This window comes from Haliaeetus leucocephalus, unplaced genomic scaffold, assembly GCF_000737465.1.
Source record: "Haliaeetus leucocephalus isolate CR32 unplaced genomic scaffold, Haliaeetus_leucocephalus-4.0 Scaffold195, whole genome shotgun sequence".
NCBI lineage: Eukaryota > Metazoa > Chordata > Aves > Accipitriformes > Accipitridae > Haliaeetus > Haliaeetus leucocephalus.
The window spans coordinates 5243281-5260196 of NW_010972631.1; the positions used below are offsets into that span (position 1 = coordinate 5243281).

Genomic DNA, 16916 nt, shown 5'->3' on the forward strand with positions numbered 1-16916 from the left:
CATTCTCAGTTTCAAATGTCTTCACGGTGTCAGCAGGCATGTTGCTGAGTGTCTGGTGCCCACAAAGTGGACGCAGGAGGTTGGTCTTCTGCTCTGGACTCTTAACGCCCACCTTCTGGATTTAAGGCATTCCCTGGGCTTCAGTCCTCCTGCCTGCAAGTGGAGGGAATGACAGCAGGTACCATTGAGTGCATTGGCTGGTGAGTGAGATGTATAGCACTGACTGTCCTATAGCCTCTTCATCCTGGAACTGAAGGGACCAGAAGCCTAACCTGAACTGTCCGCTCATTCCAGACAGATCCCAAGAACAAATAGCCTGCTTTCTAACACAAAATCCCACCCCCAAAAATATTCAGACCACACATGCTGAGAACAAGGCTTTATGATGAATATCTTCTAAGCTGGCTTGTGAGACCACAAACACATTTTAGAAGTCTGACATTTAAAAAAACAAAACAGAATGAATGTCTAAGTCCACACCAAAGACTTGTTTCACAGACTGGCATATGTCTATCTAGACCCATGCCTCTAAAGATGGAGATGGTCCTGCTGGTTCTCTTCCTTCTCTTTCAACCTGATTACTCTTTCCTGATGCCTGCCCTTACTCCAGAACTGCAGCAGTCATGTTATCCGCTCATTGACTCAGCTGAAAACTGAATGTATTGCATTTGGCAGGGACACCTTGAGGGTGCAGTTCGATGATACAGCTAAGCAGAACTCACTGCTGGCTGTCACTGAGATGACACAATGTTCCTCCCTCCTGCCAAGCAGCTCCTGCAGCTTTCCTTGCACAAGCATAATGCAGGAACCAGGAGAACAAGGGAAGGAGCATCAATAATGTCAGCACCACAATCTCATTGGTTTCTATCAGTAGCACAACCGCACCCTAAGAAAATGGCTCAGCAAAGCTGAAGCATGACCAGCTACAGGTATTTGAAATATGAACTGCATAAACAGCATTTGTGTTACATAAACACGAGCTCCAGCTCACTCCCACAGCTGAAAACATCAAACAGGAGCCTCTGCCTTTACAAGTCACGCAAACATAACCAAAGAGACTGTTGCAGTGTAAAATGCAGATGTAATGTAGTTACTGCAGAGGATTATTAATCTTCACTTCTCATACAGATGAGGCTTAACACATACTCCCAGATAATAAGGAGATACTATGCTCTAATAAAGAGATGCAAGCCCTAACCACATCAAATGAACAGAACTCTAAACAGTGTTAACTGCAAACCTACACATACCTTCCTCAGAAAAGCAAGGAGGAGACAATACCTCTTACAAACACACTAAGCAACATCTGCATTCTCTTCTTCTGTTTCCACTGTGTTTCTGCTTTCATATGGAAGCAATGAAAAACAATCATGTCACACATTCACAAGGCTGACATGCAAATCCTTATGGTCCTGTTACATTTGCAACCTGTAGCAACAGAAACTTTCTGCCAAATTTCTCTTTCTGTGCCTGGCTTAGGAAAGGAGAGCACAACCGATCCCTGGCAATTTTTATTGCAGAGACGGCAGTGCTATGACAGATCTCTACAGAGGTTCATATGATTAATTCATTGTTCTTGGCACAGGAAAATACAATTCAGCTATGTACATAGGGAAAAAGGAGATGAGAAGCTGTGGTGAGGTGAAGGAGGGTAATAAAGAAGAAATTTAAAAAATAAAAATTTTAAAAATCAGCATTGCATAACTATTCCCAAAAGTAAAGTAAGGCTACCTGCCACAGCAAATATTGCATTACACGTGACAGAAGGAAAACACAGTCTCCTCAGAACAGACCTCCAAATAGCTAAAAACACCTTCAACACTTCATCCTCAAGAAAATGTTTCAATATCCTAAAAATTGACCACAGAACTTTTCAATCTGAAAAGAAATGGAACAGTCCCTAACAGTGGCTACACGCAGCCTGCACTGCCCTGGTCTCCTGCTAGCAGCAATCTTCCGCTTGCATACAGAGACATAATTAAGGACACGCCGTATGAAATACTGTATTGAACTGGGAGGGCAATCTGTTCAGCTTTATGCAAAATAAGTTTGCAGGTCCCTGGGAGCTGCTGAGAGACTGCTTAGCCAGGCAATCTGCACACCTTTAGCTCTGTGCAATATATGTATGGTACCTTTGAAGGAGTCCAGTATTTAAGAAATGCAAGTAAAATTTGAGCCAAGTTTGTTTTTTAAAGACTCCTAATCACAAGCAGTCATGAAAGGAAAACATATTGTTTTCTTTTTCTGTAAAGCTACAGAAGACCGTAAACTGCTCCATGCCCAAAGCCTGCTAACCTCATGTTTTCCTTGTCAGATGTTGCACTATGGTAAAATGCATTTAAATCTATTTCTGTGTATGTGTGTCTATTACAAGCTGAAGGGAAAAGTTTCTTATTTAAGATAGTTTGTAAGAAACCATTGTTCTCTGTGCAAGTAACAAGGTAACACTCAAACGCAAAGGAGTCTTTAGCAAGTACAAATACATCTATCACTGCATAAAACAAGAGATGATGGGAGTTTTCTCAGGTGTTTACTTAGTATTATTTCAGTTAGCATAAAAGGAAAAGGAGAGACAGAAATGGAACAAACAGAAAAAAGGGAAAGACCAAGAACAGAAAAAGAGAAGGTTCTACAGAAATACCAGCTACAGGCAGTGTGCCATGCAGGGTGCCTTTGAGCTGTGTGCAGCTGAGAAATCCTCTAAAGTCACTCCCAAGTCTACTTCTTTTGATTTCTTCTGTATTCCAGGAAACAAGACTTGCCAATGATATACACAAATTAAGTAAGTGATTCTATCTTTTTCTTCTTGCAGTAGGAACAATGTGTTCCTACAGTGTTGAAAATCCACTTCCATGGGAGTCTCTGATGGACTGGAGGAAAGCAGATGCTTTGAGACCCAAATCTTGGCTCATTGCTTCCCATCAAAAGAATAAGAATGCCATTGAAGCTGGATCTATCTTCCAATTAATGATGTGAATTTGTATTCCATTGCATCAGTGTGAAACCAAAAAAAAACGGCATCGCTTGTGGAAATAAAAAATGGCTAAAACACAATGAAACTTGAAGACTGCAACAGTAGCTGAACCAGAACTTGGAAGTCCCACTGAGTGTACAGGCACACAGCTCCAAATCAGAGAGACCTTGACAGACTAGCAGCCAGAGGACTCCATGCAGACTGAGAAATGGAGCGAGAGGACTCCCAGCCTAGCCTGGCAATCAGCAGGTGACTGCCAGATTGAAGGTCAGAATGCACTGTTGGTTGTTCTAGTAGGGAAGCTTGCAAAACCTACTGCCAGTTTGGATTGTAGCCTACAGCAAGAGCTCCATTCTGTGGAATTACACTATCCTGAAAACTTTTACATTCCTATTTGACAAAATACATGCTTGAAATCATATTTGTGCTACAGATACAGGATCCTTCCTAGGCGTAGGTATTTTCTTGTGAGGACACTGGGAAGGCATACTGGTTATTCTTCAGCTGGGCCTCTAGTTAAAACAGAGGGCAGATTACCAGACCATGCTGGTAACCTGCTCTGTCTTTAAAAACAGCTCAGCCAACAACGAGCCAAGACATTTCAAAAATATTAGAATTATGTGTTAGGACTTTTTTTTTTTTTTAACAAGGTTCGGGATCCTGGTGGCTAGCACAAAAGGCAAGAGAAAGTTTGAGCAGCCTGCAAGATCTCAGGGATTCATAAAGCATACTCTCAGCTATCAAAAACTTCTCCTGATGGAACCAGCTTGCAGGACTAGAATAATTCCTTTCAAAACACTAACAATTCAAACCCTAGCTGGCAGCTAACTTCTTTCAATAGATAGATGTTTTTGTTTGTAATTTACCATATGTTTCAGTAATTCAAGAGAGTGGTTAAAAAGAAAGTGTTATTTTCACGCATTTTTCCAACAGAAACCTCTCAAAGATGCCAGAGAATAATTTAAATCTCCTGTTTAGCATTCTACATTTAACTCCTCCTCGTACTATTCTCTTTTGTCAAAGTGGCATATTTATAGCAAGTATTTTGCATCATGAAAGAAACCCTTTCAACAAGCAACATCTATCTTCCTTTTCAAAAAGTATACTACACATAAATACAAGTATGATAACAGCAACCCTTATTAATTCAGCTCCTCTTTACTACCTCCTAATTAAATGCAGGTTGTTCTCTGATCTCTATGCTATATTGCATTTATTTCTTTTGATTTCTCTAAGTTATTTGATTCTGAAGAATATCCTTTCCTTCCCAGTAAAGTCTCAGTTCAACAAGGTCATTGAGAACTGTCAAGTTTTATAAGCAGGTTTTGGAAAGTAAGCAAATGCTGTAATATTTGTAGGAGTCAGCAGTATGCCCTGGCAGCCAAGAGGGCAAACCGCATCCTGGGGTGCATCAAGCACAGTATAACCAGCTGGTCAAAAGAGGGGATTATCCCGCTGTATTCAGCATTACTGCGGCCTCACCTCGGGTACGGTGTGCAGTTCTGGGCCCCACAATTTACGAAGGATGTTCAGGTCCTTGAATGTGTCCAGAAGAGGGCAACAAAGCTGGTGAAAGGGCTGGAAGAAAAGTCCTGTGAGGAGTGGCTAAGGACTTTGGGCTTGTCTAGTTTGGAGAAAAGGCGGCTGAGGAGCGACCTCATTGCTCTGTACAGCTTCCTGAGGAGGGGACGTGGAGAGGGAGGTGCTGAGCTCTTCTCCCCAGGATCCAGTGATAACATGCGCGATAGCTGTGTCAGGGGAGGTTCACACTTGATATTAGGAAGCATTTCTTCACAGGGTGGTCAAACACTGGAACGGGCTTGCTAGAGAGGTGGTCAATGCCACAAGCCTGTCAGTGTTAAGAGGCATTTGGACAATGCCCTTAATAACATGCTTTAACTGTTGGTCAGCCCTGAAGTGGTCAGGCAATTGGACTAGATGATCATTGCATGTCCCTTCCAACTGAAATATTCTATTCTATTCTAAATTCTGCAAAGAAAAATAAAAGTTTAAAAACAAAAAAATGCTCCTAACAAGAAATTCACACACATTTCCTATTATTTAACATGTTTATCACCTCAACTTTCAAGATGAAAACACACAATTCTCTTTTTTTTTTGTGACACAGTGAGTCAGCAGAGCGCTGAAAGTATTGTGAACTAGTTCTATGTATTTATCAGTCACATTATTTTGTCACAATGAATAAAGCATCCCCAGCTGTATCTTCTGTACTTACTGCAAATGAGATATAAAAGCAAATTTCTTGGCACTAAAAAAATAGGTCATGTTTCCTCCTTCTCATTAGCTTTAAGCATCAAAACCTAGTGGCATAGGTATATTTATCTATTAGAATGGATAAAACGCCTAGCAGCCCATGAAAGGTAATAAGTAATTAGCCTTATTTAATCTGGGTGGGGTCTCAGTTCTGTTAGCTCAAGCTGTTAAGTCCCACTGGCCATCTCCTACCTTACCCACGAGGCTGCACTCTCTATATTTTGTCACTCAGGACCCACAGCCCAACACCCAGTTACACCCAACTGTGTCTCCAGCTATTTCTGAAACCTGAGCTAGTTGATGAAGGATGTGGAGCCCTAAGATGCCACATGCAGCTCAGTTGCCTGACAATGAGTCGCCTGACAGTATGGTAGAGTTTTTAAGAGACATTAAAGCAAGCTCCACAACTGCAGTACTGCCTAGCCCAGCAGTGGCATACTGGGTTTCATGGAGAACCCTGTTCCCACATAAACACAAGATGACATCCATATTTCTCCCACACAGCTACTAATCCCCCTCCATGAATTTGGGAGAATGATAAGTCCCCTTGGACACTTGGAAAAAACACTAGCCTTTCCCTAAGAAGGACTATGCTTGCATTTATTTGTTTTCTTATCCTGAAGGATCAGAGATACCATGATTCCAAAATGCCCCAAAGAATTTGAAAAACAAGTTTATGAAATAAAGCTGTCAATACTTTCACTATTTTCTCCTGACAGGTACTATCCGCACAGCACAGATGTGTCATTCTGCCAACCACAGATATACACACCCTTGATAATGCACTTTAAAGTAACAGCAGTAACAGCAGTGCAAGTCATTCAGAATTTGTTGTGTTAAGTTTTTACAGATATTTACAGGTTTTCCCAGCAGTACATGAAACAGCAGCAGAAAAATGCATTTGTGGCTCTAGACAAATGTCATATTTCAGATAAAATTGGACTATATTACTGCAAAGTTCTATCAGTATGTTTTTGTAAGGCAAGGATGATGGATTTTGTTCATACCATTCTCTAAACCAGGGCTGACTGCCACTGCTATTACTCAGATCAATAACAAAATTACCTTTGACTCAACTGAGAGCAGAATGAGGCTTCTAACTTTATTAACAAATGTCAATGTTATTTGTCTTTCAACAATGGAACTATATCCATGCAGCTTGTGTGTTCTTGCAGCTCTGTACGTACAAATTACCTTTTCTTTTATGCTTCTGCAGCCCCATTTCTTAGTGACCAGCTGCATCCCCAAACACAGCAGCCACCTGATTATTATCCCATAAACTGCAGGCATCTCCTGTAAGGTCAACAGGAGTCACCTCCACATAGCCAAAGGTATCACTGAACACCATGCTGAATAAACCTACAGATTTTCAGACTCCCCTGGGGCCTGATGTTGGGAACCTTTACTGGAAAACAGACCTTGCTGCAGGCAAGCCAGTTTCACCAAGTAGGAAGGGACTGCCTGCACATCAGGGCCTTCATGGCAGCATGGCAGCTGTCTTCTCTGATCAAAGACTAGTTTTGTATCTCCCTTCTAACTAATTTTAGCTTCCTAGCAGGTTCCTACTGAAGAATGTGATGATATCTAAATCCTTCAAATGCCACTCCTGTCTCTGCTTCTATATAAACATATCAGATCACTCAATTAGAGATGCTTCAGGAAGATTGTCTGACCTTAGGAGATGCAGATCCACATCAAAGGTTTAATGCATACCTGAACTGTGTTTCTTTAGATTACACAGGGATGATAATTTCACTAACCCTGCAGCAACATAATGACAGGTTTCAGTTGCTGATGCTCTATTGTTCATCAGATCAAAGGAAGCTTTCTTTCAAATGAAAACACACAAAAATTCACTTGCCTTTCTCTGTAAAACACAGACCCCAATTCCATGATTAAGAAACCAGTCTTTGATTTGTAATGTTATTATTAAATTGTTCCAAATAATCATTCATAAAGATTTTAATAGCACAGATAATACCCGATATCATCCTCTGCAGCATATGAAAATGTCAGGAAATAAAACAAATTTGTGAAAGTTGTGATGGAATTTCCACCATTAAATTCTGAAGAATTCTTCTTCTGAGTCACGTTCTCTTGCTTCGACTGGAATCTATCCAGTGAATTCAGAGGACCTGTGTCACATAGCAGATTGGTGAAAAGGATCACAACGGGCCATATCTCTTAAGTAAGGTAAACAAGGTCTGCCTTTTTGTAAAAGCATAAAAAGCCAAAAGCCAACAGGGAAAACTTACCAGTATTTGTGAAGGGAACACACGCAATCACATTTTTATTTGCATTTAATATGGAGTACAAGTTCATGGTTTCAGGGCTCTGCCTACAAACAACACCTCTGAGGGTAACCCCACTGGCAGAGTTTGCAGCAGAACAGTCCCATGAAATGGGACGTTCACAAAGCCAGAAACTGTGGCTGTTCAAGGCTTTGTCACAAGCAGAAACTTGCCAAAAGTTATCATCACCCCTGCACAGTGGCAAAACTGGACATGTCCGGGTGCTGCAGATGCTCAGTTTCACAGTCCAATGTATTACTAGCCCACCTTCAGCACCCCTGAAGACAAACACGCAAGGCTGCAACCAAAGAGGCTAGAATGCAGGCACATGTTCTGTCCTGGAGCTCTGCAACAGGAAGAGCAACTTTGCAGTTATCAGCAGCAATGTCTTCAACTGCCTCCACTAGCCCTCAGAGCTCCCAGATAAAAATCTTCACAGCATTGTTTACACCAATGTTACCTTTTTCCTAGGTAGGAAGTGAAATATTTATGCCACCGTATGACCCCATTAGCCAGCACAGTCATATAGGTGGATATCTTACATTGGTATAACGGTTTTGATGTTTTGTAAGCTCCTCAATATCTGAAATAAGTTACATAAGTAAAGCTCTTAAGTATAGGCCAGACACATGGAGTAACAAAGATAGCTGAGCCAGCACCATGATTTTGGCACTCCAGCTGACACAGAAGACAGACATCCATGGTTACAATTCCCTAAGGTCTAGCCATTCAAATAAAGGAGCAGTCATTTTTGACAGGACCCTGACAGATGCTGACATATCTTGAGCAACCAGTGTGAGGCACCAGGACATTATCTTTATTTCTCTTCTGGGGATGCAAAAATCAATGGTTTATTTTTACCGAGTGATAATTAGCATCTATCAGTGATTCCAAGAGTAAGAAACATACACACATACACAGATATAAATATAAATAACATATAAACACTATATACGTACATATGTACAGATATGTACATAAATATATGTATCAATATATATGTATGTATGCAAAACTACACATCTACATACATATATTCACATATGCAAAGGTCACTCCTAGGTATTAACTTCTGCAAGTTTATTCCTTGCAGTAAAATGAGAAACATCTTGCAGTTTTCCAGTTCATCTTACTAGGAATGATGGGGGTTAGTTATCCAAAGGTAAAAGAGCAAAACCAACAACAAATCCTGGAACTCTTAACTGTCAAGACAAGCTCCATCCTACCCAAGGAAGATGGGCAGCAACCAAAGGGCATGCTGTTACCGATGATTAACATAAGTGACTGAACAACCTGCATCTCCTAAGAGCTTTTCTTCATAAATCAGCTAGCAAGACAGTTACTCCCCTTCCTCCATCCCAAATTCAATTACTTTATAGTGAAGTACAATATTAAATTTAGACTAAATAAGCTTGTTTACTTGTTGTAAAATCCATTTGTTTTTCTCTTCCCCCACTAATGAGATAGAAATAACTTGTTTTAAGAAGGTTCCTCATCACTATAGCTCTTTTCACACCAAAAGAAGGATATCCACATGCTTTAGACTCAGCCCCTTCAGAGTGGTGATAAATAACTCTTACAGTAAAGTAGCACACCTGAATGGAGGGACTGCCACAGCCTTGAACAGAAGAAACAAAGGTTTCATCCCCAAATACTTCACAGATGGAGGCCTAAAGTGCAAGAAAGACAAGAAAGCAGGTTTTGTATCCATGCTCTCTTGCTAGGAGACAAACTATGTTAAACGAGTTGCTGGCACAATGTTTGTATCTCAGTCACCCTTTCTTACCAGTCAAAGCATCTGAAGTTCACCAACAACTTTGAGTCATTCCTTGAAAGATCGGGTCACACTTTGCACACCTACATGAGTCCCACTAAAATGAATCTGATGTTTGTTTTTAGCAATGAGAGTCAACAGTGACTTAGGTTTCTGAATTGACTCCACCTGCCCATCCAACAGGTGCTGACTAAACAACATACCAACCCCAGGATAGAAGATTAAGGAAACAACCTCATGGCTACTGAGGAACTCAGAAGCTCTTCTGAGCTATTGCAGCTAACTGCAGACTGTTTCCATTGACAGTCACAGGTAAGAAACACTACCACCACCTCTACGTTTCCCCTCACCCCACCAAGAAGGAAATCCACCAACTTAAGGGACTTGCAAAATGTTAACTATCTTCTGCAAAACCTATCAAAACATTAAGCTGGTAAAAAACACTGAGATACTGGAACATGATCACGGTTTTGGATACAGTAGATTTCAGCTACGAATAGATTCCAAAGGCTACAGCTTTTCTGGTTCATCACTCTTCTTACCAAGCTTTCACACGGCAAGCATAACAAAGATTGCAGTATTTCCTTCTGGATAGCCTCCCTTATGAGGCCAGCACTTGAGGCTGCAGGTGAGGAAACTGTTGGCCTTAGTGTACTTGCTAGTAAAATGATACACTCTGGGTTACCAGCTTAGTGACAGTTCTTTATCTCCAAGCTGCACTCAGATTGCTGAAGACAAACGTGATCCTGATTTTATTGTATAAAGAACTTCTTTAAACGATGACTATTTTTGCACAAATCCTAATTTATTCTACAGTTTCCTCTTTGGATAAACAGAAGTATAAACTGTCTGAAATAATTAAATTGGAAGATGGATTGTATGGAAGAGTACCAGAGAGAATCTAACAGAGGTCAGCTGAAACATATTGCATTATAGATTTAATTTTTGCTTGGATTTTAATTAAAATCAAAAGCATTCATATAGCAAGTGAAATGGACTTATTCAGCAGTATACTTTACCAATGACAAGACTATTAGAACCAGAATATTCAATATATCAGTTAAAATATAGGAATTTTTTTTAAGCTCTTACAAGTACTAAGAAAGGTAATTTACTCTGAATAAATATTTTCCCATTATATTGGCAAGCTTTGCTGGGCTTTGGTACTATCAGGTAATAGTACACTTTCACATTTACCGGTATGTCTTCCCTGTTTCTTGAATTTTATCTATAGGTCCTTAAATTTTAAAAATGGGGAAGTATTCAGGAATAGAAGAGAGACATAACTTTGCAAGAGCTAGTTATTTGTTTCTAGCCTCACTGCCCACCAGAGTGGTGGAGTTTCAGGAAATTCAGCTCTCTTGCCTAGAATGCGGCCTGTTAAGTCATGTAACTGGTACTTACTTGCTAAGGTTTGCCCAAGGACAGAGGCTTAGGAGTCCAATACAACCCTTCTACCAACAATCCAGTTCTTTCATTTTAGGTAGAAGATTATATCCTGAGGTTCATTTCTCCTTACTGCTAATGAGGACATGTTATGTTTGCAGACAGCACTCAAGCAAATCCAAGCTGGAGCCAGCAGCATTGTACCATTTAAATGCATGAATAAAAAAATTTGGAACAATACACATTTATTAAAGTCCTGAACTTTTCACACACATGAGACCATTTAGGGTTAATGTTTGTGGTATGTTTAATAGTAAGCATGGAAGCCACCTGGCTTGGATGAAAGCCCAATCAAAACACACACTCCAGTCTTCAGAAACCCAGTCAGAACAATACCTCCTTTGAAGTTTTATTACTGCTACAATTGTAATCACATGGTCCTACTGCTCATGACACTATGTAGTCTAAAGTGTGTTCTTCAAGCTAGCATTATTTCTGACATAATCTATCTGCCAAGAAGCAATGTAAATATTTGAAAAGCACTAGAGCACACAAGAATGGTGCAACAGTTAGGTACTGAATACCATACACAGATGGTCTAAATTCCACCTGTATCCTTGTGACCAAAGTTCTCACCCAGCTCCCTCCTGAACACATTCCTTAAGCTATCTGAACCGCTGTTCAGAGGCTCTTAGTTCTCTCCATCATGAGGCAGGAGGATGTATCTAGAATTCTAGACTTCTCTGGAATATAGACTTGACAGCTAGATCCACAGAGGGTCCTTAGGGAGAAAAATAGCTGAAGCCTTCAGCACTGACCTCCCTGCCTCGCAGAATTCACAGCCGCGAGCGAGGCTCTCAGGCTCCCTCTGCCACGTGAACCCTGCAAAACAGGACTGACAGAAGCCAGCAAAGATGACTATGAGCCACCTGACCTGGCAATAAGAAACTTGAGGAAGGATGAGGGAATTAATTCTGTCAGTCAAAGGGACTAGATCCAGTAAGTCCCCAGATCTCTCCTATGGGCACTATATAATTGCTAAGGTCCAAGACGAGTCCTGTGACTGAGCAAGGATGGAACTTTACCCCCAGTATTGCTACTGTTGCTACAGCACCACTCTAGGTGAACAACCAAAAGCACCACCATCTTGACCCAGTGAAGTGACACAGTACGAAGTTCCTGTGAGATTCATAAATCAGGCTTTGAGGATCCAATCCAACAGGTGTATCCTCAGCATGCTGACAGATGTTAAGACAATACTGTGGTTATGCATTTAAAATACTGCTATTTCCCAGGGAAATATTGCAGGATCACTTCTAATTGTAAAGATTATTGTCTCACTTCTGAAAAGCTAACTTACCTGCTGCTATGATCTGATTTTACAAACTTCAAATATTAAAAAATCATGATAATGTTTATAATTTGCAAAGCTTAATATTTTATATCATAGGTAGTTGAATTTCTGTAAATCACATACAACAAGTTGTAAATCCTTCCAAATGACCACCATAACTAAGAGAGTTTTCACAAAAAGCACTTGTATCACTCAACCAAATCACCTTCAGTTTTGACTGTAGTGCCTTTGGGGTGCAGAGAGGCAAAAAAATCTGTTAGATAGTGGATATTCTAGAAGTGACAGATTAGTTAATTTATTCCATGCCTCTCAACAAGAAGCACATTCTTCCTGAGAAGTGCTATGAGAAATGTTGAGTTACAATGACTTGGTACAAACAAGGGTGGAGTTGAAATTCATCATTATCACTAGGAGACGAGGTTAGCCTTAAGAATGTTAGCGTTGTATTTGCCTTCATTACATTATTCAACAACATGTGAACCAAACAAACATGCCTGCAATTATTCTGACATTCTGATGTTTTATACTGTGATTTAACGTCATTCCAGGAAACAAAAATTCCAACTCATTTGACCTCCATAATATGCTTAAACAAAAGCAGAGCTTTGGTCTCATAAAACCAATATTTGCTATAGAAACAATTTAACTATAACTGCACCTATCTTATCAAGCTTCCTAGTAAAAAAAATCCATAATTCTCTTCAGTGGCAAGAGTCAAAGTCCAAGTTTTGGTAATTTTAAAAAGTCTATTCATTTCAGGTTCATGCTGTTCTCCCCAAACCCTCCTATGCCCCTAAACATGTCTCATGGAGAATGTGGCTGAGCAGCACTTGCCCTTGTACACTAAATGGAATTCATTTCAGTTATGTGTTTTTCACATCTCATGAACACACAAAAATTTCAATGGGAACGTGTTTTGCATCTCTCACTCGTCAGAGAAGATTCTACCTGCTGTTCCATTATTTCAGTAACTCCCCTAGAATATCTGTTCAGCTTAACAGATGAAGCTCCAAAGCAATAAACTATTACAACAGAGGAGAAAGTACAAGCGAGACAGTTGTTTGAAGTGTCTCCATTATTTGAATGCTAATGACATTCCCTTACCCGATCTTCAGTCCTCTGCCTGCAAGAGGACTGAAGTCTCCTCTGGTGGCATTTCTAGATAACTGTAGGAATTCCAGACAGAGAGTTACTTAGCTCTTACTACCAGCTTCCTGTCAAAGGTAGAGCTGCTTTAAAACACTGAAAACCATTTAACTGTGTCAATACATAGTACAGTAGCACGAGTGTAAATTTTTATTGATAGACTGGAAAATGTGGAACAGATTAAATTACAGTCACGTTGGAATGATTTGGTGAAAAACGAGGGCATAAACTATTTCCCGACAACAGTGAAGCACTGCTGAGGGAGAAAAGTAAATGCTAATTTTGAAGTAGCCTTTCTCCTAAGCACAAAAGAACACTGATTGTCCTTATCAGGGAGGAGTAGCAAAGCCTGTGCCTCCCCAGTCCTACAAAGAAGCGCTTCGAATTCGAGACACAGCTTACCAACAAGTAGAAATCCAGGTCAGAAAAAGTAGGAGATGGTAAGGCTTGTAGAAACATGCCTGCCTGCCTACTCAGAGGCTTCCCATTGTGATTCAATTGGATCTGCCTAAAGCATGCTTAAAACAACACAAGGTTATTTAGAAATGTACACATACACACAACGCCTCTCTCTTCCCTTCCCACAGAAGGTCTCGGGAATTTGTCTACAGCATCCCTACAGCAAAAATCCACAGTCCAGCTTCCAAAAACACTGAAGACGACAACAAGCAACAAGTAGGTTTGGGGAATCTGTAAGCTCTTTTAAGCTCATGAGGCATTTATATTCACAAGTTTTATTTAAAAAAACAACAAAAAATAATTACTACCATTAACCTCTCAGGGGTCTAAGAACCTTCACATGTGAGGAAGATGCTGCAGGTAGAAGTCCGTGACCAAATGGAGGGAAGGTTCACGTTGGTGGTGGTGGTGGTTTCTTCTCATCCACTCCAATTATTTCCTTTTCTCATTCTCCAGAATGACCCCCAAAACATTTTATGCGCTGAACTCTTAGAATTATGTATGATTATCACATATTTTTATCTTCTTTAGCACAAAATAAATTACACCAAGTACCAGGATCAATAAACATTTCAAAAGTTTCCAGGGAAAGTTATACTTATGCAAACTGAAGTCTCCACTGACTACACAACCAGTATATTTCTCAGGAATGTTTCAGCCAAATGCCTATCATTTGACCTGAGTTTTCTAAAGATTTCAAAAGGAGTCATATACAAAGAGTTTAGCTCATTATATTTGGTAGGTAATATCATCTTTCACCAGTTAACATCAGGAAATTGCTACCTATTATTTTTATTTAAACAAATCACTGTCTTCACCCCTCCCTCTCTGCAAACTCAAACCAGTTTTATTCCAGGCACAAAGAGGAAAGAGAAGTGTCCCTGCTTTAACAGCACACTGCTAGTGAGGTAACAAACGAAACCAAATGCTTACTCTGGAGACTAGATGGACTTTTCATTTTAAAATAAAGAGTAATTTAACAAAGTATCTCTAGTGAGATTAGGAAAGTGAATCATGTCACTATGACAATGCTTTTAGTTTATCAGCAAATATTACATATAGACATTTTCGGTCAATTACAGCAGGTCAGATACTAACCTCAGCTACATGGACTCTCACAAGCAGCTAGCCTACAATTTGATTCAAGCTGACCTACAGGTGGAAATTAAACCATGGATTCCAACACTGTTTTTAGCAGGACACAGAGTAGGATCTATTAGGGATACTCATTGCTCTAGGCAGGGAAATCATCATCCTGTCTCATGAATTGCACAGGATCCCAAAAAGTAGCCGATGTAGTTTTGCTGAAGGCTGGAGGAGACATCAAGGAATTACATGACTCAAACACTTTTTGCTTCCTTTCCCTAATGTTTAGTTCGAGGAGGGTGAAAATAAGTTTAAAACTTCCCTGTTTAGAGATGTGCAATACAGTAACGCCCTTTTCTCCAGATGTGAATTCCCATATAACCAGCTGATAATAATTTTTTCTATGTCATTTTCCTCAATCACTTAGCCATGATCTATGGACACCCCCTGCAAAGCCCACAGAAAAACAGTGTCAGCGATGCAACACTGAGTACAGCAGGAACCTAGCCCATAATGAAGGTTCCTAAATGCTGTGACAACACAGATGAAGAAAAACTGACAGAAAAGAGATGCAATAGCTCTGGTCCTGTGTAACAGTACCTTCAATCACTAAATTATCTATTCTTCCCTGGCTAGCCTATACTCGGACGTACTGCTGCCTAGATGAAGAAAGTTGACTATCACCAGTATGCAAACTGTTATCTGCATTTTATGTCATCTTCTTGCTGTCCAACCCAGAAAAAAAGTCAGCAAATGAACTTATGTGCAAATTAAATTACTTGTCAACCTCAGATTTGGTTTGCTGGGTTAATAGTGAAGGGGGGGTTATATTGCTGCTGCTGACGGGATATGTACCTTGCAGACAGAGACAGGGGAAGGAGAGGACAGAATGAAAAACTCCAATCAGTAACCTATTTGCAGACTGGTCAGAACAGGAGATTTGGGTGAGCTAATTATGTGGCCCTTTCCCCCCTCTTCAACAAAAACAAAATATAAAACTATGCATTATTGTTCAAGCTATGAAGCATGAAACAAACTAAACCTAGCAATACCGAGCTACCACAGCATGAACCAACTGGCCATGTGGGGAAGGAGATGTTTCTATTACGGATGCTCGATGACCATGGATTATAGAGTTCTGAAGACACTCTGTGTTTACTCAGTTGGCTACTGAAATGGATAATTAGTTTTTATTAGCTGTAATGCAGCCACTAAGCATTTTGTACACTTCATGCCAAAATGTATCAGAACACATACCTGTCACCATGCCACTGAACTGAAAACAAGTGTCACGCAGGAAAAGGCTGAAGGAAGTGAACACACAATAAACCTTCAGATGGGAAAATACAGTGCTACATCCTTCTGCAACGCAAAAATGCCACTGCCTTCACTGCTGAAGCATAAAGAATAGCAATTATATCTAAATCCTTCTGATGTTTCTCATTTAAGAACAAATTCAGTAGAATGCTTTCGCTCAGATTGCCTTAACGGAAATCAGAGCTGTCGCTATATATGAAAATACGGAAATTCATAGGTCCATGCATAATGAATTCAACAAGAGAAAGCTCTAAGAGCTTCAAGTAAGCAGAAGACGCAGTGATGCCTTTCAAAACCGAGTTTGAAAACAGTTGTACCTTTCCCAGAGTGTTTCCTAATGCAGAGAGGTGCTAGCGGCCTCAAGTTTGTCTCTAGGCTCTCCTTTTACTTCTTTTTTTAAACCCGCGGTAGTTGGCAGGCACCAAGGCACCGCACCTGACCGGGTTCAGCGTACCTCACGGCGGTCTCCCCCTCCCAAGCAGGCAAGTTTAGCCCACTTTAATGCCCTTTAAACACACCCAACACTCGTCCCCTGCGAAGAGGTTTCGGGGGTCTTCATTTGCCAAAGGCAGTGTGCGAACAAGTTAAGCTTTGGCGGCCTTTCGCGGCGGGGCGGGGGGGGGAGTTGTCATTTTTTTCCCCCACTGCACACGCAGCCCCGGCAAATTCAGACCCGCCTTTCACAGCAGCCTACTGACCCTCAGGTCCGCGCCGGCCTGCTCCCCCTCGGAGCTGCGGGCAGCTCGGCAACCGCGGGGACGGCGACCGGCGGCTGACGACCACCGGGCAGCTTCGCCCGGCGCTGCCGTCCCCGGACCCGGGGGGGGGGCGGAGCGCAGGCCGGGGGGGCCCCCC

General features: G+C 40.9%; 1 protein-coding gene across 1 annotated transcript in view; it reads right to left on the reverse strand.

Moving 5' to 3' along the window:
* The window catches only part of SH3BGRL2 (SH3 domain binding glutamate-rich protein like 2), a 46634-nt gene that overhangs the window by 29101 nt on the left and 617 nt on the right, over positions 1–16916 (reverse strand). The gene's annotated exons all lie outside the window — the stretch shown is intronic.